This window comes from Mycetomoellerius zeteki, unplaced genomic scaffold, assembly GCF_001594055.1.
Source record: "Mycetomoellerius zeteki isolate Tzet28-1 unplaced genomic scaffold, Tzet1.0 scaffold222, whole genome shotgun sequence".
In the NCBI taxonomy this organism is placed as follows: domain Eukaryota; kingdom Metazoa; phylum Arthropoda; class Insecta; order Hymenoptera; family Formicidae; genus Mycetomoellerius; species Mycetomoellerius zeteki.
The window spans coordinates 239,809-266,801 of record NW_017257195.1 but is presented as its reverse complement, the minus strand read 5'-3'; the positions used below and the strand labels follow the sequence as shown (position 1 = coordinate 266,801).

Genomic DNA, 26,993 nt, shown 5'->3' with positions numbered 1-26,993 from the left:
CGCCGCCGCCGCCGCCGCCGCCGCCGCCGCTGTCAACACTCGCGCGTTTCCTTTTTCTCTCTCTTCTACACCCTCTTTCGATTCTCGTTGTTTTGCGGTTTACGACGGTTCGCGTTACAACTGATTATTAGCCCCCTTTCCTACCCCCTTTCTCGTCGTCACTCACTCTCTCTCTCTTTCTTTCTCCTGTCTATCCATCCGTTCGCACTTCCCCTCCCCTTCTGCTTTCTCACTCACTCTTTCACCATTATTATACGCGGCCATATACGGCCATTATGCCCGGGCCCCGATATACAACACAATCCGCCGTAATGCCGGCCATAAAATTAAATTAGGGTTATAACACGATTTTTCACAAAGGTTCCGTGGGCCGCGCCGCACGTTTCAAACCATTTCCTCACCCCCCCTTCCCCCCCCGGGAACATCTTCCCGTACTTCCCGCCTGGCTCCTCTTACCCCACCGTCATGCCGACGACTACCTGCCTCGATGATACCTGTTTGCTTGCTTGCTTGCTTGCTTGCTTGCTTGCTTGCTTGCTTGCTTGCTTGCCTGCCTGCCTGCCTGCCTGCCTGCCTGCTTGCCTGCCTGCCTGCCTGCCTGCCTGCCTGCCCGATCTGATCGTGATCGTTTCATCGCGTCTCAAGTGGCCGGCACCGGCGCACGGTATAGCACGACAATTTGCACGATGTTACAGCCATGTTAGAGTCGATTACTCGGCAGATTTTCGTGGGCATAAAGTCGCGCCAGGTGCGGCGCCGTGACTTCGACGACGTCAGCGTGCACCGCTCTGCTCTTACGTCGTTTCCGTTTCTTATTCGACTTCTCGGCGCCGTGCATCTATCGATTCGCGTCCTCATATGGATTAAACGTGAAATAGGACTCTTGCTCGCTTATGCAATACGTAGGCGTCAATTGAATGTGAACAACAAGGATATTCAACATTAAATCATATCTATATCTGATTAAACGATGATAAATAGCTTTTGCATAGCTTAATGTGCGTACGCAATGCATATTCGAAATTATTCTTCTCGAGAACTGAGTCATAAAAAGAATGTTCCACATTTACTCACTTCGCCTGTTATACGCGATTTTCTGTGCGAGGATGTATGTGAATGTCTGGCATGACTCAATATTTATCTACAAACATCTGTTAACATGCAACAAATTTCTTATAGATATAGAAGTTGTATAACATATAATTATGAAGACAAAGGATGGTCATGCAAGAAATGTTAATTATATATGAGATTTTCGTAAATAAGATTGCAATATTTCAGAACTTTTTTTATAAAAAAAAATAGTTCTGTGTATGTTTATACATTATGTGTGTGTATCATAGACTAATACATGTCGACACTAAATCATATGTATAAACAACTTTGTTGTGTGTGTGTGTGTATTTCTATTTTCGCCGACAGATCGATGAATGCAGACGGCACGTTCCTTAAAATACAGAAACTGAACAATACAGGAACTTTAAATATTAAAATTTCAATAAATATTTATTATATATTTTCTTTAGACACAGATGTGGAGAAAAAATACATTTAATATACCGATTGATTTAATGTTTCGAGGAATAATAAATAGATTTTTAAATAAATTGTTTAAAATAGTAAATAAAACTTGTCAATTATACTATTTTTTTCGATATAAACAAGCAGTATAACATATATTATATAAGGTTTTAGATTTCAGTTCGATCTAAAACTATGACAATTTACTGCTTATATCTTGTTGCTGTGTCTGGCTTCGATTTTTCTCAAATTGGCTCCACGTTAGTTGTTAATCAAGAACGAGTATTATTGGCGGTCTGTCTAGATGGCAGTCAGCAATGATCGTTCGCGAAATAATGCATGCAACCTTTTACAATAATAGGACACTCTACGGTCTTGTCTGCGATGGATTTAGCTCTATGCTAACTATAAATATATATTCAGCACAGATAATTTTGAAGAATATCAACGAATATAATATAAAAAGAAATATGTACAGGAATATGTATAGGAAATATATTTAGTATAACGTAAATTATAATGTTACATGTTATCTTTATGCTAATTTCAATAGTTAAGCCTAATAATATATGGTATGTTGTTTAAAACGATTACATCGCGATACAGTGTAATTGTACACGTGTACACGGCGCTTTTATTCTATTAATAGCCACGTGTGCTGCTATGAATAAGTAAGTATCTTCCATCAAGCGTGTCGAATTGATATTTTTACTTCATAAAAGTTTGCGACGCCGTGCTTTCTTAAACAATAATATCATGTACAGATAATTTAATATACTCGTATCCGGTTCAAATCTCTTTTGAACGAAGGAAAAATAGTTATCGCGCAAGATATGGAAATGTCTGCGAGACATTTCTTACTGATTATTGATATACAAGATTGAGTAGCACTTGATCATAGGTCAATTATGATGGACAATGATACACCGGTATATCCAGACGCGGGTATTAAGGTCATTCAGCAAATATGTCCCATCAGCAAGAAATTAAGATAAAAATTGGCGCGACGTCTGACGGTTACTGAAAAAGTATTATTCTTGAAAAATAGAAGCTTTTGCAATGAGACATAAAAAAGTATCTGGCACGAGATACTTTTTTCGCTCTCATCACAAATGCTGACGATCTGGATTGAATGCTCGATTATTCTAGCCGTTTAGTTATTTTTAAAGAAAACTTAATTAAGTCTAATGAACAATTAGCTATTAATCAAGTTATCATAGAATTATCGTACAATTGTGTTTTTTTTTCTAAAAAGAAATGTTTATGGTCGGAAATACTATTTTCAACTAGATATTATAATAATAAGAAATTATGAACAATAATAGCAATAAAAATATTAGTTTTGTAAGATGTCATCTGTCAATTGCAATCTACTCGAGAGAATTATTATATTATTTTGATAGGTTTTGTATTAAGTTGATATATTAAATATTGCAATATCATTCGTAACTTATACATCAATCGTATACGTCAAGCAAAGCTTGATTAATTGCGTACAAAAATCGCGGAAGTATTTGCCTCGAAATCTCACCACATATTATCACTTCATCAAACTGCTGTCACCGGAAGAGAATCTATGGCTTGTTCGTCTGAGGTAAGAAAAAAGAATTCATTTGATGGAAAGGATTCGGTCGAGTCCCCGGATGTACGTCCGATCGTAAACGTTGACGAAGAGAGGCGGACGGTGGAAGAGGCGAGAAACGGTGGAGGAGGGAATTCAAGTTTCGCGAAGGAGAAGAGCTCGCGAGGAGAATTCGAGAGGCCACAAATCACGGAACGGGGGTGTCGGTCGTTGGAAGGAAGGTTTCACTGGAAGGTAGAAGAGGGCCGCTAGGGCCGAGGGTCCGGGAGACCGAAGGGGAGCGGGGTGAACTCGGAGGCACAGCGATAACAGGGATGGTCGAGGGCGAGGAGCACCGTTGGCATCAGGAGACAGGGAGGCTAGAGGGTGACTGGAGGGAGGACGGAAAGGGGGAGGAAGGGCGTATGGCAGGCTGCAGACGCGGGGCGCGACATGCTTTATGACGTCTGTTCATCACATCGCCCCAGTCTCATAAATTAGAAATCACCCCTTAGATAGCTCTGGCACCCATCTCTACGATGGCGTCAGTGCCGTATCGCGGGAGGCCGGGATCGCCTCCGACTCGTCCACGGGGCGCAAGAAGGTTGGTGAGAAGGGGAGGGGAAGGGTTGGCGGGGCCGGGTAGGAGGGCGATGGGACAGCGCGGACGACGGCAATAATTTTCAGCGTATGTCATGGCGGGGAAAGGAAAAAAAGAAGAGAGAGAGCGAGAGAGAGAAAGAGAGAGAAGAAGTGGATACCCAGCTACGGAGGATCACACGGGCGTTCCGGCTGACCTCTCCCCGGTTTCGACCGTGTTTCGAACCTGTACGGCACTCGGTGGCTTTTGAATGCGGACGGTACGGTTATTAATTACCGAACGCGGGTGATAGGTATTTATTGCTGCGCCGCGCTGGCGGTACTTTTAAACAATATTAGATTTAGACGTGCGCGTCGGCGTGGAACGCAGATCGATCGGTTATATCTCAAGACTAGGAGCGCTATTAATCTTAGCAGGACTTGGTTGCTCAACTTTTGGAATACCACTGGTGAACGAGGCACAGCCGATTACCAGCAAAAATCGGCGTTCGTATGTCACTTTCTCTCTCCGTTTTTTTCTTGCTTTCTTCTACATCAAAATAAATACGCTTTCATATGGGACTGGTGGATGCGTTTAATCTAGACTGTAATAAGAATATTTTCCATTAATATTCAAAGGTAAAAATCAATGTAAAATGCAAGTACTCAATGATCGATTTTTTTTACTCACGATAAATATACCGTTATGATGAGCAACAGATTCGAAAAAGCTTGGAATGAGTACACATTTGATCATTTAAAAATAATATAGATGAAAAACTGCATGAATTGCACAGAACTATGCCACACATAGATCTGAAAATAATTGTGTTGAATTATCAAAATAATTATGTAGGACGCTAATTATTAGAATATCAAAACTTTTTGCGGCATTGCTCATCATGCTTGAGAATCCTACATAATTATTTTGATAGTCCAATAAAATTTTCAAATTTATATCTAGTAAAAACTTTAAATATAGATATCGGTAAACTGTTTTTTCCGTGTGCGTACATGCGTAAGTTGGTTACAAGTTTCACAGTCCTTGGTTTGTACGCATAGCACGATGATCGGTGACAAATTCGAGGGGAAAAGCAACGAGGAGAATCACCGGCGCGGCGGGAGTACGAGAAGAGGCAAGCGCGACGCGGCGATTATCGAGCGGTCGACCGACGACGTCAGGGTCGACGACGACGTCGATTGAATTGGTGTAATGAGCTGATTGATTGGCGGTGTCTGCGCGATCGTCATCGTTACACGCCTCGGACACGCTTACACGTGCGCTAGCTAAGCGCGCAACGTCGCCCCGCGTCACTGTCAATCGCCGGCCGTGTCCGCGCCATCGCCACCTCCTGTCCCGCGTACCCCGTTTGTGACCTACCTCCTCTCCTCGCTACCATCGCCGCCGCCACCTTGCTCTCTGGCAGGAAGAGCGACAAGTGCGCCGAACTGTCAGCGTGCCAAATATGTTCTCCACTCTTCGCGCCGCTTCTCTCTTTTCGAGACGCCACGCGTGACCGTCCCTCTCGCCGTCTCGCTTCGTCGCATTGCGTCCTCTCCTCTCTCTTTCAAACTCGCGGCTAAAACTCATTGCCAGTTATCCGTGGTATAAAATTTTCTTTTTTTATTACTATATTTCGCACACCTGGAAAAGTAGTCAAGGCAAATCCTTAATCTTGCCGTTCGCTCTTGCGTGAGGAACGAAGCACAAGTTTGGCAAGTTTGGCAGAATGCGTGTTCACGCAAAAAAATATTTTGCTGCTCCAGCTAGAATTATAGCTATTTTTTGTATCTGATAGAAAATTATGTATCAATTATCATACACATAGAATTTATAGCACAAATCTAAATTCTATCTCTGTCATCTATATGATTAGATGCAATACATATCCAATATCGCAATACTTGCTAGAAATTGATCTATTCCAGCTATTTTTTGTACTTAGATAATTTTCGCTGTACCTGCAAGATCACTTTTTTGAGTGTTCTTTCAGCATCTTTCAGCCGGCTCGATCGTGCTCTTTACGATAATCGATCTTAAATAATTAAAGAAATGAGTAATTAGTACATTGAGAGAAAAAAATGGTTGCAATTTTTCTAATTGAACTATAATTTATAGTCATTTTCGGTGTCAACTATATATTTTTTGATAGAGCTATAAATATTATTATTACTAAACATTATAGCAATGGTAGCTATAAAAATGGAGCTTCTATATCTATATAGTTATTTCATGCAATTATAGTCACAAACACTTTTCTCTCAGTGTATAAATCGTGTATTATAAAATTATCGACTAGTTTAGTTCTGCTGTAATTGACGTATTTAATAAATCGCGGATGCTCCAGCATAAAATCGATAAAATAAAAAGTCTTTTGCATTGATGCACAGATCATAAACGCAAATCTTCATCGAAGATATTGGGAGTTGAAGATCGAAGGATCTTAATTGCCGGTATTAAGCTCGGCGTCATTATGAATTCGCGCGAACGCGAACCGGAAACGAAGGAATGAAGTGAGAAACACAAGCGAGAATCTATACGGGGGCGCATTATACCGTCCAGTAGCTGCGACCGGCTGGGTTTGTTGTCGAGGAAACTTTAATTGGCTCTCGAATCCGAACGATTAATTAATCTTCGATTGACTCTCGACTACTAATGATTCATTATCGGGGATCTTTGTCTTTGCATAGAAGAGGTGCTCGACAGGAAAGAAATCGAAGGTAGGAAATCGTGCCTCCTAACGATGCGGTTTCAATATTACAAGAGAAAAAGGAAAAAAAGAGAAGAAAAAGTTGGAATAATTTTAATTACTTCTGGCGAGGAGCTGGCATCGTCGCATACATTGTCTCGAGAAACGCCAGCGCGCGATTATGAGCTCGCGGTAATAATCGCATTTGCTTAACGTACGGATCGCGGAAAGTCTATTCACCTTTACATTTTCGCAAATATTTTCCATCCACAATTTTCCCGCTTTGAAATCACGAGGCATTGAAATGAACTTCGCTAACGTTTTATTTGTCTTTCCTATCCGACATATCGGACAATCAATCGTACTGTTTATGATACATAAACTGAATATAAAATACCATTTCGTGTACGCGCGATACACTGTGTGTTTATAATTTTATTCAACGAAGGTAAAGGCTTATAGACATATCAATAACAGTGTTATGCGTTCACGTTTCATACGTTCGACATGTTTACGATTTTATTTAACCAAACCGATTGCTTACGTAAATGAAGGCAATGTTGCTTCGGTTATTACTTACAGAGTAAAATAACAATTATATCGCTGGCGCACGTTTACTATACGAATATTAGAGTGCTCCCAATCAACTCTCATCTCTTCTTTCAGTCGTTACCTATTCCTTTGACCCATATGCTGCTTTTCCGCATTTTTCTCAACGTTCGTATATTGGCGGTAAAAGAAAGAATTTACCTCCGCGCTGTGTGTTCCCCACTTTTAACTTCCCTCTTCCCCTCCATTGTCGAGTTATATTCGCCGTGCGATGTGCGCCTCGAGCATTACTTAAACATTAACGCAAGTACAGGTATGGAAATAGATCGTATCTGGAAATAATAGTGGTTCACTGAGCATAAATGATACTGCGTAATAAAAATGCGGAAGCGCACGTTTAATGAAGAATTATAATATTCCGGGGTATCAAAAGTAGACTCAGTTGCAAATGTGAATTTAATACTTTCATTACCAGCTGCACTTTATGAAATCTTCACGTGCTTGGTATTAAAGGGAAGGAAAGAAGCGCATAGAAGGTTCATGATCGTTAAATGTTACCCTATTAGGTACTGATCGAAAGCAAAGACTTTAATTGAGATATGGATTTAATACACAAGCAGTGTAGCTTAATTTGCATGTGTGGTTAAAATATAATATTGTATGATTTAAACTTTACTTAAACAGAATTCTATCCTGAAATACAATATTCCGTGTTACATTTAAGCTAATTATACTATATCGTTTCTTATTTCTTTGTCACGTTCGACAAATACACGTATCATATTCAATTTTTAATTAAAAGAGAGAGACTTAATAAATCTATTTCTTAATGAGAAATATTTCTTTACGGAAAATAAAATTGTATATAAAATATATTCGGTTAAGAGAGAGAGATAGCATTTCGCAATAATTATTCACAGCATTTTAAAAATACTTAATATTAACATCAATAATGTTAAGTCGCTTGTATCAATTTAATTTGTATCAATTTAATTTGTTTGAATTAAAAATTGTTTAAAATAGAAAAATATTATTGAACACAAAGATCCGCTTTGATCCGATATAGCATTTTACACTTATTTAAAACTTTTATATCTATTTACACTTGTTTAAAATATGAAAAACATTTAACATCTTTCGAGCAAGCTCTTGCATATTAAATGAAGATAATAGTATACAGTATACTTTGCTTTAGTGAAAATTAGATATCCCGTAAATATTATATATGTTTTTATGTGTGTACGTGTAGCTTCTCGACGAGTGATCCAATTTCTATCGGCGACCCGGTAGGTGCAAAAGCAATAGAAAGTGACGTAAAGAAAAATTAAACCGGATATATATATTCTCGATCGTTTGCCACTCGCGAAAGAACGGTGATTCGTGAGCCGTGCATTTACGCGAGTCCTAAAAAAGGTAACGCGAAGAAACGTGGTGCGTCAACGACGTCTCGGGCCACGAAAAGTAGACGATCGTAATAGTCCATTGAACCCATTGTCCATCCGGGCCGCGGCACCGATGACGCAGCGATGGTTTCCGGCAGCATTGCGTCGGAAAAAGAGAGAGAGAGAGAGAGGAGAGAGAGAAGAGAGAGAGAGAGAGAGAGAGAGAGAGAGAGAGAGAGAGAGAGAGAGAGAGTCCGCTCGATACCAAGAGAGTACTCGCGAAAAGTGCGGACTCGAGATACGCGCGTTCGTAGGAAGGGAAACGACAAGGGGTAAACGAGGAGAGGGGAAGGAGGAAGGTAGTCGTAGAGAACGTCGGTAGCGGTTCACCAACACCGAAACGGAATACGAGACGGAGTCCGCGATACACACACGGATGTGTGCGCGTATAGACGAGTACGCCTTCATACTATGTATGTGTGTGTATGTGTGTAGTGCGGATTCGACGTGGAGGCGAGGCTGTCCATCTCGCGGCACGTCGCGGTAGAATGGAGTCGTGGAGGACGGCCGCGGGGGGTTACGGGGTGAAGGCGGTGGGTGCTCGGTTGGTCGAAGGTGGACGAGGAGGAGAGGGTGGTAAAATGGGGGTGTTTGGGTGGCCGAACCCGGGGGGTTCGGGACGGTGAGGAGGGACCGGTCCCCGGGGGTGGACGGGGGGGTAGCTGTCGCTCGCCCGGGCAGCAGACGTCTTCTGACCCGGCCGGTGGCTCAACTCGACTCAACTAGACTCAGCGCGCGCTGGCAGGAGGCAGCAGCCAGAGCGAGAGGAGGAAGAGCAACAAGGGAGAGAAGGCTCTCGCGCGGAGAAGGTGAGAGCGTCGGTGCAGGGAGAAGGAAAAGGATGGGGTTGGAAGTGGCGGAAGCGGGAGCGGGGGCGGTAGGTGCATTGCTTTTCGCAGTAGAAGGTGGAGGAAGTTGGGGTCGTAAGGGTGGCAGGCGTATCGATCCGGACGGAGCTTGGCTGACGGCTGACGAGGCCGTCACGCGAGACGAGTCGAGACGAGACGGACGGACGGAGAAGGCTCCCCCTCGCTTCTCCGCACCCCCGCGCGGCGCCCCTCTTTCGCCTAACGGCTTCTGGAGAAGTGAGTTGGCGGGGTGGTGGTGGGTCGCTCCCGTAGGAGGGCGCCGCGCCGGAGAGACGGAGGGGCGTGCGAGAGATACTGCTTACTTCCCCTTCGGGGCCTCCTCGCCGCGAAACAGTATCTAGATTGTACATACGTATACGTGGCCGAACAGCTCGACCGCCGCCGTGGCTGTGCCATCGATGTTCCTGCGACACGCGTGTCGTGCACGCGCTCCTGTACAAGGTGTTAGAAAAGTTGCGCCGAGTTCGCTCGAACGAGATAAAAATACGAATGAACATGCCGATCTTTTCACTCGTTTCAACTCTTGTAGAATTTTACTAATCTCTTGCTGCATATATATATGCAGCAAGAGATTAGTAAAATTTTATTCATATATAGATATATATTGAATGATAAAAAATACTTTTCAACTTTCTCCGTAATATCTTTCTCGATAGTCAAGATTTAACAAATATTCAGACAAAGAAATGAACAGAAATTCTTTTGATGTTTAAAAAAGTTTTGAATATTTAAAATTTCTTCAAGTTATTCCACGTGCAAATCAAGAGATAAGATTTTTTTGAAAGATTTTATTTGTTACACATTTAAAATTCTGAATCATTTGATGATGATGTATTTGATATATTTTTTTTCAAATAGTATCTCATCTATATTATCTCCCAAATATATATTAACATATAAATCAATATATAAATAAAATAAAAAAATTTGATTAAATTTAACCATTGTTTCTTTTAAATAATCCTTTCTAAAAATTCTCAAGCACATCTTATACGTGACAGTGCGTCTGTGTGCGTTCGTGCGTGGGGAGTACTTTACGCGCGAGGCATTTTACTCGGACTCCCTGTAGGGGTTCACGTTTACGGGTTTTGGCTACGCGTTCCTTCGCTCCCCCCTCTTCACACACTCTCTCTCTCTCTCTCTCTCTCTCTCTCTCTTTCCTCTCTCTTTCGCCTTCCACCCTCTTTCTCGATAAAACTGCTTCTCTACCATTGCAGGGGTAGGTAGATCTTTCTTTAGCAAGAAGACATCGGTGAGACTTTTCAACGAGGGTTTGCGACATTGCTTGTCTCTCTTATCAACTGTTAATTACTTAACTGCTCCGCATGAACTCGGACTATGAGTGAAAATACTGAACGAGTTCAAGAAACATGCGTACCGTTTTAGGCGTTTGAGAAATGGAGATCAAGCAGGACTGCTTTGCGTTTGAAATGGTTAAAAAGTAAGCTACAGAAAGCTTTGTAACGTGTAACGTCTCCGTTTTTTTAAAGTACGGATTTAAAATGTTTGAGAAGTAAGCTCTTCAGTCTCTCAAGTCTTCTATGTTGCTTCTTGCTAAAGCTTGCTATTACATGTCACGTTCACATCTGCATGGATTCTTCCCTTTGCTTAATGCGTTTAAAACCTCATTAAAATACAGTTTTTATATATTCATACGGTCTTCGTGAATGTATAATTTTATTTCACACGCAGCTTCATGAAAAGATATAATAAGCACGTTAGGTTGATTGAAACTTATTCTTTCTGTTTGGAGAAAAAGTTTATCCGCCAATTGCTTCGAAGAAATTGTATTACAATATTAAACATAAATCGCCTTATTTATAAACATTATGTTGTATAAACAATATAAGTAAAACAATATAAGTAAAAATATTAAACCTTTCAAGTATTTTACCTATTCTTATGTGATTCATCTCTACAGTAACCTCACGAAAGACTCAATTATTCCTTTCTCTTTAAAATATTTTTCGTCAAAAAGTAGATTGTCGAGGAAAGTTCCGACTCTTGTCCAGTCGACGTTGCGTGCATTAGTAGAGTCTGGTTGCGAGTTGCCGGACGTTAAAATGTTCAGATTTCAGTTCTCTGAACAACGCGTGAGGTTTCGGGGCAAATGTCAAACGCGATCATCCTCAAAAGATGCTTCCATCCAAGGAAGGAGGGTGACCAAGAACCGTCGGATGCGGCGACTTATCGTTAGTGGCGGTGTGCGTGCGTGCTGATCGTGCGTCTACTCGTCTGTGAAGTTCATCTCGCGAAAGCCACCGACGTGCGGCGGCTCGCCGCCTCCTCCCTCATCTCCGCCGCCCCCGCGACTGGCCAGCCCCCTCCGCCTTCTTCCCTCTTCCCACAACTGCGCGCTCTTAGTTGTACTCCTTTCCATCACTCCTAAACCTCGCCTGAACGAGTCTTGTCTCGCGCATTACTGGCGGCGTGTCCGGGTATTTTAATCACGCAAACTTTGTGGCATCTTTTACATAAAGCTTTTTGTTCCTGTTTTTTTACCGAAATATTTAATTTTTGTATAATTTTTAAATTTTTAAGATTTTTATGCAAATTATATATATTCGTACTCTCTTTTAATTTATTATGTATCGTAATCTCTTTTACTTGAAAATTTTATTTCCATTTTTTTGTTTCTGTCGCTCGAGAGACTGACAGGAATAACGAACTGTCTAGTTTGGCAAATAGACTAGAGAATACGAGGCAACCTGTCTGGATACTTCACACGACTCTCTTCGACGAACTATAACTGTTGACTGAGTATTCCCTCGCTCGCTGCAAGAGCTGCTAGCGACTACTAGATGGCACTACATTTCACGTAATATTTCCTGTGTGCGTATCGTGTCTCTCTGTTGCGCTATTTTTAAATCTTAAATCTTCCTTAAGGTTTTAAAATCCAGCTCTTTAAATTCTGTTCAAACTCCGAGAGAATAATAAACACGAAACGCGAGCACGTAAACGCGACCTGGTAGCTTTCTAGTTCGTGGCATATCTTGCGGACGGCGAGTTTCGTTTCGCGCATTTACCGCCGGTTTGTCGTTGTGATTTAGCTATCTGCTGGTAGCGTTGAATTATACGTAGTACGCGGCGCGGCGCGCGGAGGGTGGCATGCGGACCGCGAAGGAGGGTGGGAGGGAGGGAGTACTTGGGCAAAGAGAAAGAGGGAGTGAGAGAGAAAGAGAAAGGGAGGGGAAAGAAAGAGAGAAAAAGAGAGAAGCAACGCACCACCATCGACTTCCATCTACTTCTTCCGCAGCCGGCTGCGCCGCGGGACTTGTCGCGAAGGCAAAAGGCTCTCGCCGCGTGCAAAGGCCAAACACCGAAAGTCACTTAAGCGTGCCTCTGCCGGCGTGCTCGAACGGTGGTTCGTTTTCGAGTGGCGCGGCCTGTCAACTCTTACGCGAGAGCACCGGCGCATTCTCGTCCGGTGATCAACGCAGTCGTTCGCAGCCTCAAGCCGAAGGAGTGGATAACGTTTGCTTTCAACTTGTATCGCGCGGCATGGGACTTTCGAGCCGAGAGGTAACACTAACGCGCTTTACTTTATTAAAAAGATCTCGAAGATTGCCTAGGAAGAAAATGATAGAAGAAACGTTTCTTTACGAATCAGCATGTCTAGAATTTAATTTTATTATAAAATCGAAGTAAGTAATATCGATTGTATGCTACGCATACAAGATAAGAACATATCACTGATCCTTTACTTCGAGACACAAATAAAAAAACATGACATTATTGTCTGGTCATACGCATAAGATTAACACATACGAGTATTTCACGCCTTTTAATAATTTGACTTTCTTCAAATGGTTGCTCCAGATATCTTTTCACTGCTTTTATAATATGACTACTTTATATTTGACTACATTTATTTTTTCTCATTAACTAAAATCTCATAGGAAGATATTTTACAAAATGACGTATATTCGGCGCTTTTATGAATCTTATTTATCTAATTGGACATGCCCTAGATTGCATTTTTGTTGAACAGCTTAAGATAGGATTTATTAATTACGTTAACGAATATTATAATTTCTAATTTTTATATTACAATACTTATTTTTTGTCAACATTGAGAATGACCTGATACTGGTCGAAACGTTTTATATTATTGTTTATTTTCTTATGTAAGTCAAAATTTATATTAAATGATTTGTTTTAGGCTCGTAGCCCTTCTTTGTTATATTATTTAAAAAAACATGACTTTCTATAGTTATTATCATGAATTAGTTATAAGTAAATGTTACTTCGAGCATTATTCTATTCATTATTAAATAACCTGAACTTCATTAAAAAATCATCAAAATCGTCAACTTAAAAAAGGCGGTTAAAGAACTGTCAGTCATTATAACTAAAAAAAAACGAATTTTTAAGGATTATGAAAATAACAAAAAATGACATTTGATAATGTTAAGAATATACTATTTTTTGCCAATATTATTTAATTAGTCAATAATTTTCTCAGGATTCTTTCTTTTATTTGTTTTATTCTTAGCGATCTAATTTGCTAGACTTATAATTGTTTATACACATGTCCTTGATAAACGAAGTTCATTCATTAATTACTACAGTTATTGTGATAAATATATTTCCACATGCTTCGGTAATCGAATTGATAAGACGCCGACGCGGAATAAGGGAAATTCAAAAGTTCACATTCTAGGTTCAAATTGAGAATTGACAAATGTATTTGCAAATTCGCAAATGAATATTACCAAGATCCGCTTCGATCGAAAATAGGATTCTTTCTCTTATTTGATTCAAAATTTTCTATCAAGTTGAAAAATAGTTTACCCTTTCCTGAGAAAAATTTAATTTTTTTCAGTCTTGAAGTAAGAGAGCGATACCTTTAGGCTTTGGTGCTATGATTTTAATACATTTAATACGAAGCGATTCGATACGTCAATCGCGTTGAAGCGTGTGTTGGAAAATATATTTGGTGCGACAATGTAGCACCACTGGCAATCCTGATACATTATTAATGCGTTCTAACAATGCATAATGCGCGATAATAACAGACCGACGCGACGTTTCAGCATTGATACTCACAACCGTCACCACCACTTCGGCGTCGAGTGCGCGACACGACACGGATTCCAACCTCTCCCATGTACCCGTGATCGCGCCTTGGTGTAATTTAGTTCCTTATTTACAGCCAATTAAAATCACCGGGAAGGCGCGCGCTACATTTAAGTCGGAGAGTCCGCTCTCTCGCACGATCTGCACCTTAGTCAAACCGCATCCAGTCGGGCAGCATTAATGTAAAACTTTGTTTACTGAAGGGCAAAGAAAAAATTAGACATTACAAATGTCTTAATAATTAATTATACATTAATTAAATTTCACTAGTATTTTAATAACAAATTAATACGTAGATACACTCTTAAAAATTTCATGAAGTTTAATATACTTTTAATTTACACAATTTGAACTTAATTTCATGACGTTACATTAAATTTAATGTATTCATAACTAAAAAGTATATTTGTGTATATGTACAATATACACAATATAGTTGTGTATATGTATTTGAAATTTAATGTATTTTTCATAAATTTAATGTACACGTTCATTACATTTAAGTAACTACACGGAGAGAATTTTCTTTTAAAATTTACCCTGAAAATATAGGTAATTATGGTACAATACAATATTTTAAAGATTTTTACCATGCACTTCAGTAAAATTGATCAAACTTATTTTATATTTTATTGTAGGTTATTAATGAAAGAGAGATTTACATTAAAATTCTTCGAAATATAATGTTGTCCCACAATTGTCATATTTTCAGGATAAATTCTAAGACAAGATTCTCTTCGTGTACTGTAACTTAATTTTCAGTTAAATTATTCATTACTTTTAATTTCGTTCATAACCACGAGCATTTACATACAAAGGAAGCTCGTGATCACATTTCTAACAGTGTATGTTCATCATTTCTCATCATTGATTTGACTGACAATGAAATATAGCGAAGCCTGGCACAGCGACGGAGCATAGTCGTGTGCGTCGCATCCACCATGCTTTGAATATTCCCAATAGGTCGAATGTAACTTCAGAGTTGTGAATATTATTTAGTCTGATTTATTAAAGTGTGTTTATTAAAGAAAAATTGAAACTGAGTCTTTCTCTCTATTATAAGAACGGCGCATTTATTTCGGCGCGTTTCCTCTTGACGATGAGCGTCGCTTCTCGCGACACACTCGTCAGGCGAGGAGCAACAAATCACTCGGTAAACATAAAACTACGGGTATGCCGGTATGGATCGGCATGAGGCCGCACAGATGCGCTTTGATGTGCGCTCGCCACCACCCGCGAGCGTCGCCAGTAGCTCCTTTATGGCAGCCATCGGGCATCTGTCACGCTGCTGTCTTTTTCTACGGCTAATTTATTAGAGCCGCTTAAAGCGAAAGAAAGAGCGGGAAAGAGAGCGGGGATAGAGATATGGCGGAGAGAGGCGCGCGGCGTCATGCGTCAGCGTCAGCGTCGTCAACGGCGGTGGTGACGGGCGACGTGGCAGTATAAATCGGGAGACGGATCGGTCGGATATACGAGAACGGCGGATTTTACGAGTCTCGAAAATAGGGTGCGAGAGAAGCTCTCGTGCTACCTCCCTCTCTCGCTCGCTCGTTGCGAGACCGGCGAGAAGCGTCGCGCCATTAAATGACTCGTCTCAAATGAAGATATCGACGACGACCGTCCTTCACGACAGCCTGCCTCGTATCACCGATACGACAACGTCGTGACGTCGCGTCACGTAGCTCTCGCAAAAGGATGACGATACTTTTAAACCGTCCAAACGCGAGGGCCACGATACCTTCGGGACTGGAAATTCTATTCTCACGCGAATATTATACGAAACAGCGTTTTTAAGAACAAAATCTGATAATAATAACGAAGTCTAAATGATCGCTACGCTTCGCTTAGCGCCGGTGACATTATCGGTAGACACTATCGTGTCTCCAGATAGTTACTAAAGCTTTTATGAAATAATTTTAATTAAATGTTCGGTTAATGTTCGGTTAATGCTCGGTATATAACCAAAACCAATTGTAAACGCTAATTTTACTTTTCACGGAAAGAACGGCTTTATTGAAATATCTAACAATTTAGCTATGATATAGATCTGAAAATAATTTTGTTTGAATTATTATAATATATAGGATGCCTAAATATACAGAGAAAAAAATTTCTTTACATTCTGATTTCTATTTGTTTGACTTACATTTACTTCGTTGAAACAATTTAATTTTAAATAAAACATTTTATTTAATATCAATTTTTTAGTTTTATTGCATTAAAACCATTGTTTGACAGAAAAAACACGATTATTTGGAGCAATTTTTCGATGAAATAACATTTTCTTTAATTACATTAAATATTATTCCATAAAACAAAATATTTTTTAAAGAAAATATTTAGTTTTAGGTAAAGAATGTATTATTTAAGGACAAGATATGTATTATTTATAAAAAGTTAAACAGTCTTAAAAGTTAAACATTTCTTACTTTAAACATCGATTTGATTGGACTATTCCAATGAATATGGTTTTTTGGATTTAATAAAATTTGTTAGATTTAAAGAAATCTTTTTCTCTGTGTAGTAATGATAAAATCGTACGATTCCAACTCTTTCCTGAAGTAAGAATTCCGTTTCTTCTCCACCGAGTAAATTGGTCCAGCGAAATTTGCATAATGCGCAAATGCAATTTGGGACACATCAGTCTGTCAGTTGTTTCTCGTAGATTCGTGATAATGACACACGGTTTAAGTACACATGTACCAAACGACCCGACTCTATATGACAGCGCAATGAAAATTGTACAGTGTCTGTTTCTGCCGCATGAATCCTTTAGTGGCCACCATCGATCATACTTACCATTTGCATACGCGAGCGAACTCAAATGTTAGTCGCGAGATATCGTCGCCGGTCGAAGATTGCAAAGTGAAAAACACACGGGGCTTCTTGAGCGAAGTCTCATTTATCTCGGGATACACTGCATTCGGTGTACTCGCCCATCGATGCGGCATTGCGTGTAAATCATGATCACCGGAAATAATGGGAGCCGATTAGAAAGCTGACTCCACGCTTGATCTATGAGAATAACGCGGAAATCTAAGCGTCGAACCGTTTCACACGCGGATACGTCTTTAATATCTCTGCCGAACGATAGCTCTTCCATTCGTCATCGTTTCTTTTCCGCAAAAATCTCGAGAACCAGCTTCTGCCATCGCGTACAAAAGTGTATGATTGCAACGGTAACCGAAGCGCATCTAACGGCATTCGTCTCCGGCAAAAAATTTCGTTTCTCGGTCCATTGCAACGTCCAGTTTTATCTAAAGTTATTACATATCTTACATTTATTACCGTATGGAAATTATACACTTACTTTATTGTATATAAAATTTTTTCATACAAAGATACTTTATACATATCTATCATGGGCGTAAGTGTTAAACTCAACTACTAAATTTATGTGCATCTATTTCACGGTAATCTTAATTTATACCACTTATAAAGGAATTCAAAACATTAGCACTTGAATGTCCTAATAAATTTTAATAAGATGTCGCGTATAAATATATGTTACTTTTATCAATGTCATTTTCCGTTTTTGACTATCGCATCTGCTTGGTCATGAAATTCAATAAAAGAAAAATGTCAGCAAGTTATATAAAATGTGTCACAGTCATAATTAAATCGCGAGATTATTTTATAAAGATCATGTTGGACGTGTCCATCGACTTTCATACAATTAATGCCAACGTTCAATTAGACAGAAAGCACTATAAAATTGATCATATCTTGAACATATAGAGGGCCGTCTGTTTAGCTTTCATCCGCTGCAAAGTGGATAAATACACGTTAACCTTAATTACACTTAACTCCCTTGTTGAAACTTACTAACTTATTTCTACAACAGACTGCTTTCATGTATAAAGCATTTTTGTAGATATCCATATCTAGCGACACTCGAATCTGCAGTGTGAAAATTATGTTATACATTTTGGAGCATATATTGATTTTTGTAGATATATTCGATAATTACCATATAAATTCTAAACATAATTGTGTTTTACAAATTACGTTTGTGTAGCTACATTATTCCTTATATCGAATTTCCATTTGAATTAGAAATAATAACAAAAATAAATATCAAATTTATAAAGATTACTGGAAAAAGAGTAACTTATTCTCTGTTTATTATTATTATTATATATAATTATAAGAGCTTACTGCAACAATGAACTAATCCACATTTTGTAAAGACGGAAAAAATAAAGTAATAAATTCTAAAGTTAACGAAAAAAATCTTTTCTCCGTTTTTACAAAACGTAAGTTAGTCTGTTGCAGTAAGCTTTTCAATTTATAAACATACAAAGGCAAAAAAATTTATAGTCAGTAGAATTAATACAAATTGCACTTTATTATCAACAATATGTCATTATGTTATTCGATTTTATTCAAATATAATAATCATTTTTATACCTTGTTATAATGTGTGCCTACCACAGACTGCTCAGGTCTTCTAGGCAAAACAATTCATTTCTTGGAAGGAAAAACTTTTTCATTTTATCCTGAATAATCGTTTCTCTCTGGGTCACGCAAAGGAACTTGACTGAGCGATACATCGCTTTTTCATCGGATTGAAGGATTTATAGCAGCAGTATAAGAATGGCCCATAAGGCCTAAAAATGCGCCGACATTGTTTGGGGTGAAAGTTTTACGCAATAGACGTTCGACATGGGTCGTCGAGTTTTACCAGGGCTGGTGGAATTTTTCCCCAGGACGAAGCTGCACGATTCGACGCGTTTCCTCGACCGGACTCTGCCGTGAAACTTTAACGACATGGGTCTCGCTTCAGGTAAACGCAATGTGAAAAGCGACGCGTTTTCCGCGAATCAACTCGAGAAAACTTTCTGCCAAAAACTTTTCTGTGAGACGATCCTCCGCGCCTTCTGTAATTTCCTGGCGAGGAAATGTTCTGAGCGTTACTGTGCATCAGCGATGCGGACATTTATTTTTATCGTCTTTTGTACACAAATGTTCCAGATGCAATCATTTAGTTAACTTATATATATAGATTACTTGAGACTGAAAATGCCATAATTTTTGTTGTGTTAATATTTGTTTATTATTACTAATTGTAAGTAAAAAGTTTCATTAGTAGTATGATAAAATATAATTTTTAAAAACATTTTATAACAAAGAGAGAGAGAGAGATTAGTAGGAAACTTCAGAAGATAATAAAGTATTTCGTTCGATAAAAAATTTTATGAGAGAGAGTGACCGATTATTTAAAGATATTCTCAAGTTACCGGTTTGATTTTCACGGTATATGCTGTAATATATTACTGCAGGCCGTTGAAGTACTAAATGATTTGTATATTCTCATGAGTTTATAGGTTTTAATAGAATTAATTTTAATTTAGCAACATTTGTCTAAAATATAAGCCAATGTAGCATTTATAAAACATATATACATACATATAATAAAATTTTCCACATTACAGTCAGCGAAATCAGAATTATATAATGCATAAGGCTTACAGAGTGACTAAGACATAAAACATAATATATAAAATAAACGTCGCAGTCGATTTTTGAATAAATTTATGTATTTACTACCATTTTTAGAATAAGAAAAATATAATAACATTTTATAATTAAATAAAATTGCGAAAAAGTTAACTAATTTTTTAAATACGACGTAAAACTATAAATATAGTTATAATTAAAAATGTGTCAGCAGTTTTAGGATATCTAGTTTTCAGAGACTGATGACAAAAAAATCATTAGATAGTCAAATCAAGGATGTAATGGGTAAAATATTAATTCAGAAATATCCAATTTATTCGCAGTGTAAGTCCGGGATAGGAATGCGTCTCATTAAAATTGCAAAGAAAGAGACACGAACTTTAAGTCTGGACCCAACAAGATTTCAGATTTGTTCGCTTTGCGCAGATCGATATGTCTCATAGGTCTTTTTAATTCAATACAGCGTTGCTTTTTCAGGAACGGTCAAAAATCGATTTTCCTCTTGCAATAGAAAGAAGGAGAAAGAGAAAAAGAGTAGCAACAACGAGATGCTCTAAATATACTAATTGGAGTCCGAAGACTTCGGTATTGAATAAATCAGACGTGTCTGTCGGCAAATCAATCATTTCCATTTAGTTATTCTGATTTTATCGTTCGCGATAAACATTGACAAAAATCGTACCATATAGTTGCTGCATTCGATTGTGCCATTTTGTGCCCTCCAAGAAAATATCTGAGAAAAGCACGAGTGTGCAAGAACGCGTCCTTTTCCTTTTATCAATGAATCCAAAGAATTCGCAGGACTTATTATTATTCTAGCAATTTTAGAAAGCGCCGAAATCGAGAAATTTAATGTCGCTCTCGACAGAAAAAATAAGGTATTTGGAGAAAATAAAATTCTTAATAAATACTTTCTCTTTTTTCCGTTCATGTTTTCAATGATTGACAGGGCTGATTTTTTTCACGCAAGTCGACATGAAGGCGCGATGAAATACTAGTAATGCAAATTTCGGGCATGGAGGCCCGAAGGATGCGTCGAGGCTGCACCTGTTGCATCGAATGCGAATGTTAGTAAACGTTATGTATATAACCTGGTCTTCTTCGCCAGAATCTGGCAAACAGATTGAGAAATTGCGTTTAAAAATCGATTCGACTGTTAAAAATACAATATGCCGAACTATTTAATTTCCAGGAGCACTGAGAGGAAGTTATATAATAATTACAAATATAAATACGAGTCCGATAAATATGCATATCTGATAATGTATTATAGACAAGTAATAGTTTAGATTTATGCTTAGATTTATAGCTTAGATTTATGCTATAGAACTAATATTATCATATACACAAATATATAATAGTATTACATAATAGTGCATGTTTCTATAAGTCAAATTTTATTTGAGAAACGCAAAATACATTGATAGAAAAGTGACATAAGTGAAAAATTTAGCACTTTTGAGATATTGAGAAAGGAAATCAACCCTAAAAGTTAATAAAAAGAGAAAGAAATTAAAATTGCAGAAATTACAGATTCACTATAATTCTAATTAAAACACTGTTTCAATTAAAGAATTTTAAAAACGTTTTATCGAAGTTTCTAATTTTGAGAGATATCACTTTTCTATCAACGTAGAGATATTTCTTTTCACAGTCATTTAATTAATGTTATTATTCATTAAAATCATTATGAATCAAGAAATATTTTTAATTTAAATTGTAAATATTTTCGACATCACGGAGCACTGATATACAATAATGGTGATGTCGGATAAATTGTACATTTATTTTCATCTTTATCTCCAACCGCGGTTAGAAATTCTACCGTTTTATTTTGCAAGCCTCTTGATATATTGCGGATGCTTTGCACGAAATAGAATAAATCTAATGACAAGAATACGACCGGGTGATGATCGTTTCTCCATAATATACTGCTAATTAGATTTCTGGGCCTATTGAGAGCGCAGCGTGATCGCACGATCGATACCCGGCAGATCGATTCGTAGGAATCAGCGTACTTTACGGATCCTTTCACCGTCGTAAATTAAACGGAGAAATTATCCACGTCATAGCTCGCCAGGCCATATTTTGTCATTTTTTAACCCATACGTGTCTGCTTTCGCTGACGGCTTTATCGTTTCGCATGGTTAAAAACTTTCGCATTCGTTTCCGATTCAAAAAAGTCGTTGATTGGCACCTATTAGAATTAAAAATATACTAACTCGTAGAGTTAGTATATTTGCGCATCTTTGTTTCAATTGCCTAAATTATTTGGAAAGTCACTATTAGATAAAAAACTGAGAAAGTTTGTCCGGTTTTGGAAAAAATATATCACGTTCTGTAATAATTAACAAAGAGGATGCAGGAATTCTAAATTACTTAAGCAAAGGAAATTAAAATATATTGTGTACATTCTTGACTTCATAAATATGTTAAATCCTATTAATGCTTAACTTTTCATAACATACGTATATTTTTGATTTATTGTTTCATTGTAATAATTTAAAAATAATTGAAATAATTTAAATAATTCTATTTATTATTTATAATATTATATAGATTCGTACAGTCAATAATATACTGACAATAGCATGCATTCTTATAAAACATATTATAGAGAAATTGTCTAATTACATATGTAGAAAATTATAAATGCAACCAAAATTGGAATAAATTATTCTCTCTCTCTCTCTCTCTCTCTCTCTCCCTCCTTCTCTCTCTCTCTCTCTCTCTTTCTACTTTATATCTTTTTAAGATCTTATTAATATCAATATTAAATTAATTCATGACTACTATTTGTGATTACTATTTGTGATATTACTTATCAACTTAATTTGTGATATTATTAATTCAGTTTGGCTTGTGTGATTGCGGTGCAAGATCGAAAATAATTTCGGCGTATAATAGTCTGTAGATACGTATATAAATTCATATCGGAAAGATTATTTAAGCACTATAAAAAGATCTTAGACTCTGTTAAGGCTTTCAGTAGTGTATTTAATTATTCAGTAGTGTATTTACAGTTGCGATTTTAAGACACTTCGTTTATTTTCTACTTGAGTCATATAAATCAACGGGAATACAAAAATATATACCTCTTAAATTTTTTAATGAAAGATGTAGAGTACCTATTATACACTTTATAGGTTTTATCTTTTTATTTGGTACAATAGTCTTTTTTTTGTTTAAGGAACATCTACACTTGATACTTTTTTTTTACCTTGTTTTTAAAAAGGTTCTTTCTACTTGAGTCACGCTAAATTTTCTGGGTAACAAATAATAGATCTTTACTGAAACCAATTTTCAATAAATGATATATGTAGGGAAGAAAATCAACGGGATTGGGAATATAAGGAATCACCTCGATCGTCGGTGGAACTGTCGAAGGTGTCGGAACCAGCGAAAAACCCGTAGCATACACGTCAGTGAAACTCCGCGGACTGCTGCGAATTTATGGTACGCGGCTTCGGCGTCGCGTCGCGGGTATGCGCGCCGCGCCGCGCCCGCGCACGAGATTTATCGGCGCTTGGCCGAGTTTCGGTAAGGTAAGTTGAGTGAATTGTAAATGTTTCCGGGCAGAACTTCACCAAGATGGCGTCCCTCCGCCACCGGGGGCGAGTTTGTTTACGCCTCATGACTCCCCACGTGGGAAAGGCAGCATGGCGCGCGTCACGGCCTCAAACGCACAAATCGCTGCGGCCTGAACGCGGGCCTCGCCGCCGCTCTGCCCATCTGTCGAGAGATTCAACGAAATGGCGTGCTGCACGCCTTCGGCCCATCTTCGACCTTACTCAACCGCGAGGTGAGGATAGATAGATCTCAACTTCCCTGACTATAGAAATTCGCTAAACGCGCTAATACGAAGGAACTTTTTTTAATTCTCACTCGCATAATTAATCATTTACTTTAAATTTTAAAATGGACATAAGAATACAATTTATATATGCGCATATTTTGATTGAAAAATGTAATAACCTCAAAAAAAGAAAAGATTAATTAGATATTCGGATATATGTAAGTTGAATTAGTAAACATTTCATGCATTACTCCTTTTTCAAAAGATGTTAACATGAAAAAATATTGTATAACTGTTACCATGTTTCAATAATTCTCAATTTTATTAAGAGAACTGTTTTTTTTTTAATATTTTTGTAAGGAAAGAGGTGAAGAATGTATATCGTACTATAAAAATTATTTAGTACACTCTTGCAGAAAATGTATGTTTTATATTTATTCAATTATCTTTCACACACAAGAGAAGTTATGTTCGTAAAAAATTTTTATATAACTTTAATTTTTTTTTTATTACGTGTTCCATAATTTATTTTTCAGCCTTTTAATGAACGTTATTGTATACTCGATCAAATGCAGACAAAAATTTAATATATTTAATTAACAGACAGTAATATCTATTAAAAATTTAATCATATAATTTTGTAAGCGATATGCAAACAAAAAATTCAGAATACAATAAAAATATAGTAAATATAATAGAAACGTATAGCTAGAATTTTTTGTATACATTTAGTTTTATTTAAAACTTTATAAGCTCTATTCGAAATTAGTAGAACTTAAAATATAATTAAGACATTCTTTTTCTGAAAATATATTCTTTTTCCCACAGTATCTGTCTTTGCGAAAAATTGATATATTTAATATCAGAATGATATGATTTTTATGTGATCATTAAGCACTGTGTATAAGTAGAACATTTGTATCATAAATCATTAATTTTCTTGAAATTGTACATTTTATATGTCGCTCATAATATTGCAGGTAAGAGTATAAAAAAGTTATCCAATTGACTTTGATTTGTCGATAACCTCTATTTTAAAGTATCTGAAAAAGTCTGACCTCACTAACTCATATATTTTATGCACCTGCACGTTTCATCTCCTACATATTAAAATTACTCAAGCAGTCGACACTATACCGATGGTTTATCTACAACAAAATTGTGCTCTATTCGATTTTTAATTTATCGCTGGCAATGCAGTCTATATATTTATTGTCAATAAAATTCAAAAAAATTTTATCAAAAAAAAATTCAAAAATAAATTGTGTCAAAACGCCTAGTTTTCCACGTTGAACGTGCGAACTGTGACAAGTCGTGAAATCGCTTCGGTTCAACGAAACAGGTATTTTCTATTTCTTTAATCATCGCGTTAAAAGTTTCCCGTACGATAATATCCACTGTACACGACAGCGGCGTAACTTAGGAACTCCGTCAGCGAGATACGCGTGAACGCTAAACGGGTAGTAAAAGACATTCTACGACTTTATGGAAGTTTTCTTACGATCGCCTAGATGTTTTCTTCGTTTTAATTAATCCATAAACACGCGCTGCAGAAATGCAGTAAATCGCTGGCTGTGTGCGTCGAAGAATTTTATTCCAACGTGACGGCACTCGGTGCATGATGACGATCATCGGACAACGGTTCAATCGTGTCCGTCTCACATCGCTTGAATTTTTGTGCGCGTCAAATGTTCCCGTAAGCACGCGGCTCGGAGGAAATAATTAGTCACGTCGGGAGAAAATAAACGCGGATAATCCCGCGCGTGGAATTCCCCGCGATTGCTCCCGAAATCACGCCGCATTCCACGTGGTATTCCACGTGGCTCCGCGAGTTTGCTCGACGAATCAGCGACGGTGGAACGCCGGCTTCTCGATCGAACTTTTCGTCACACGTGAGAAAACTGCTTCTGTGTATTTTTCTCGCGCGAGGAAATCTTCGCGAAAATCAAGTCCAAATAAAATTTAGATAAACAATAAGTTCCTCAATTTGCAAAAATCAACAATTAACACCGCAATTTATTGTTTCTCGTTCGATTTGAAAAATTCGAAAAAACTACTTTGTTCCGCTTCCTGATCGACTCGATCGACAAATTTCCTTTGCGTTTCACCTTCGCTGTTAATCTTGTCTTGGCTTGCGCATGGACTTGTCTCGACTTACATTTCATGCGTTGCGGTGCGTGCTGTTTCCTTCGGGGCATCTGCGTCCTTCGGGAGTGCTCGATTATCCGTGCGGCCTCCAGTTCTCTTCGCCTTCGACTGCGATCGGTTGGTCCCCAAAATGTCAAGCGGTCGGAAGTGCCAAGAGAAAGTATCCTTCTAGTATCTTCCCCCGGGATTACCCTTCACACCTGGGATAAGAGTTTTGCCTTCTTCTTCCGGTTTGCAACACTTGTGGTCACCAACTGGCACGTGTCCCGACGACCACTACCTCATCGTGATCGCCGACGACCCGTTCGTCGTCAGTGATGCAATCTTCGCGGTCGCCATCATTTTATGAAGGACTCGCGGCATTTGTACACCCTACCGTAGGTATGTTCACAAGGAACCGATTACGAGGCGAAGCGACAACACACCTGTCAAATCTCGGAGCACGACAGGAAACGCGAAGTTCCAAGGATCTCTCACTTCTGCAAAATCTGTACTCGCGTCGCCATTTCGGAGCCGATCGACGGTGACGATTCGCGTCGATGTATCGGCGGCTGAATTAATTAGCCTCGGGCTACTATCGTCACTACATTCTCCACCGATCGCACTGAATTGTGGGTAATTCTCGATCTCGCGATACTGGACCGATTTACTCCGTACTTCGTGCACCAACCCTTGGTTCACCACTTTCCTCTGCAAGCAATCATGAGTGTCACTCGTCACTTTCCCGATCGGTCGCCGTGTTCACAACAGTACGCGATGCTCGTCTCGGACGACCGCTATCGGGATTGCGTTAAGAGATATCTGATGGATACATTGAAGGAGGGGAGGGAAGAATCCCGATAATCACGCGATAATCTTTTTACGATACGTGATGCGCGATGACACGTCGCATTCACTCGCGACGCGCGTACGATATTTGGCGTATATACGTAAGTATCGAAAGATCTCAAAACCGAAAACCAGAGAAAAAAAAGACAGAACGAAAGAGATAATCGGATAGATAATTATGAAACAAGAGAACACGTGTAGATAAAAAGAATAAAAACGCGGCAACAGAGAGCGGACGAATGAAAAGAGAAGAAAGAATTCGCGTGGGAGAAAGATAGAAGAGAAAGAGAGAGAGAGAGAGAGGGAGAGCGAAAGATCCGGAACGCGGTAGACGGAAAAGAAGCGGGGAGGAGGTGGAGGTGGTGGCTACCGTCGTTCGTGGATCGCGAAATCGAGCGGGCGGCGGTCCAGCGCTGACTGACTACGGACTGGCGTCGCGGCGGCAGGCCGTGTGGTGGGGAGACCCCAGGA

General features: G+C 38.5%; 1 protein-coding gene across 1 annotated transcript in view; it reads right to left on the bottom strand.

Moving 5' to 3' along the window:
- Positions 1-25,758, bottom strand: part of tio (zinc finger domain-containing protein tiptop) — a 170,293-nt gene extending 144,535 nt beyond the window's left edge. Inside the window, 1 exon segment of the mRNA XM_018448546.1 lies at positions 25,705-25,758. The gene's annotated coding sequence lies outside the window, so the exon portion shown is untranslated.
- Between the last annotated feature and the right edge of the window lie 1,235 nt (positions 25,759-26,993).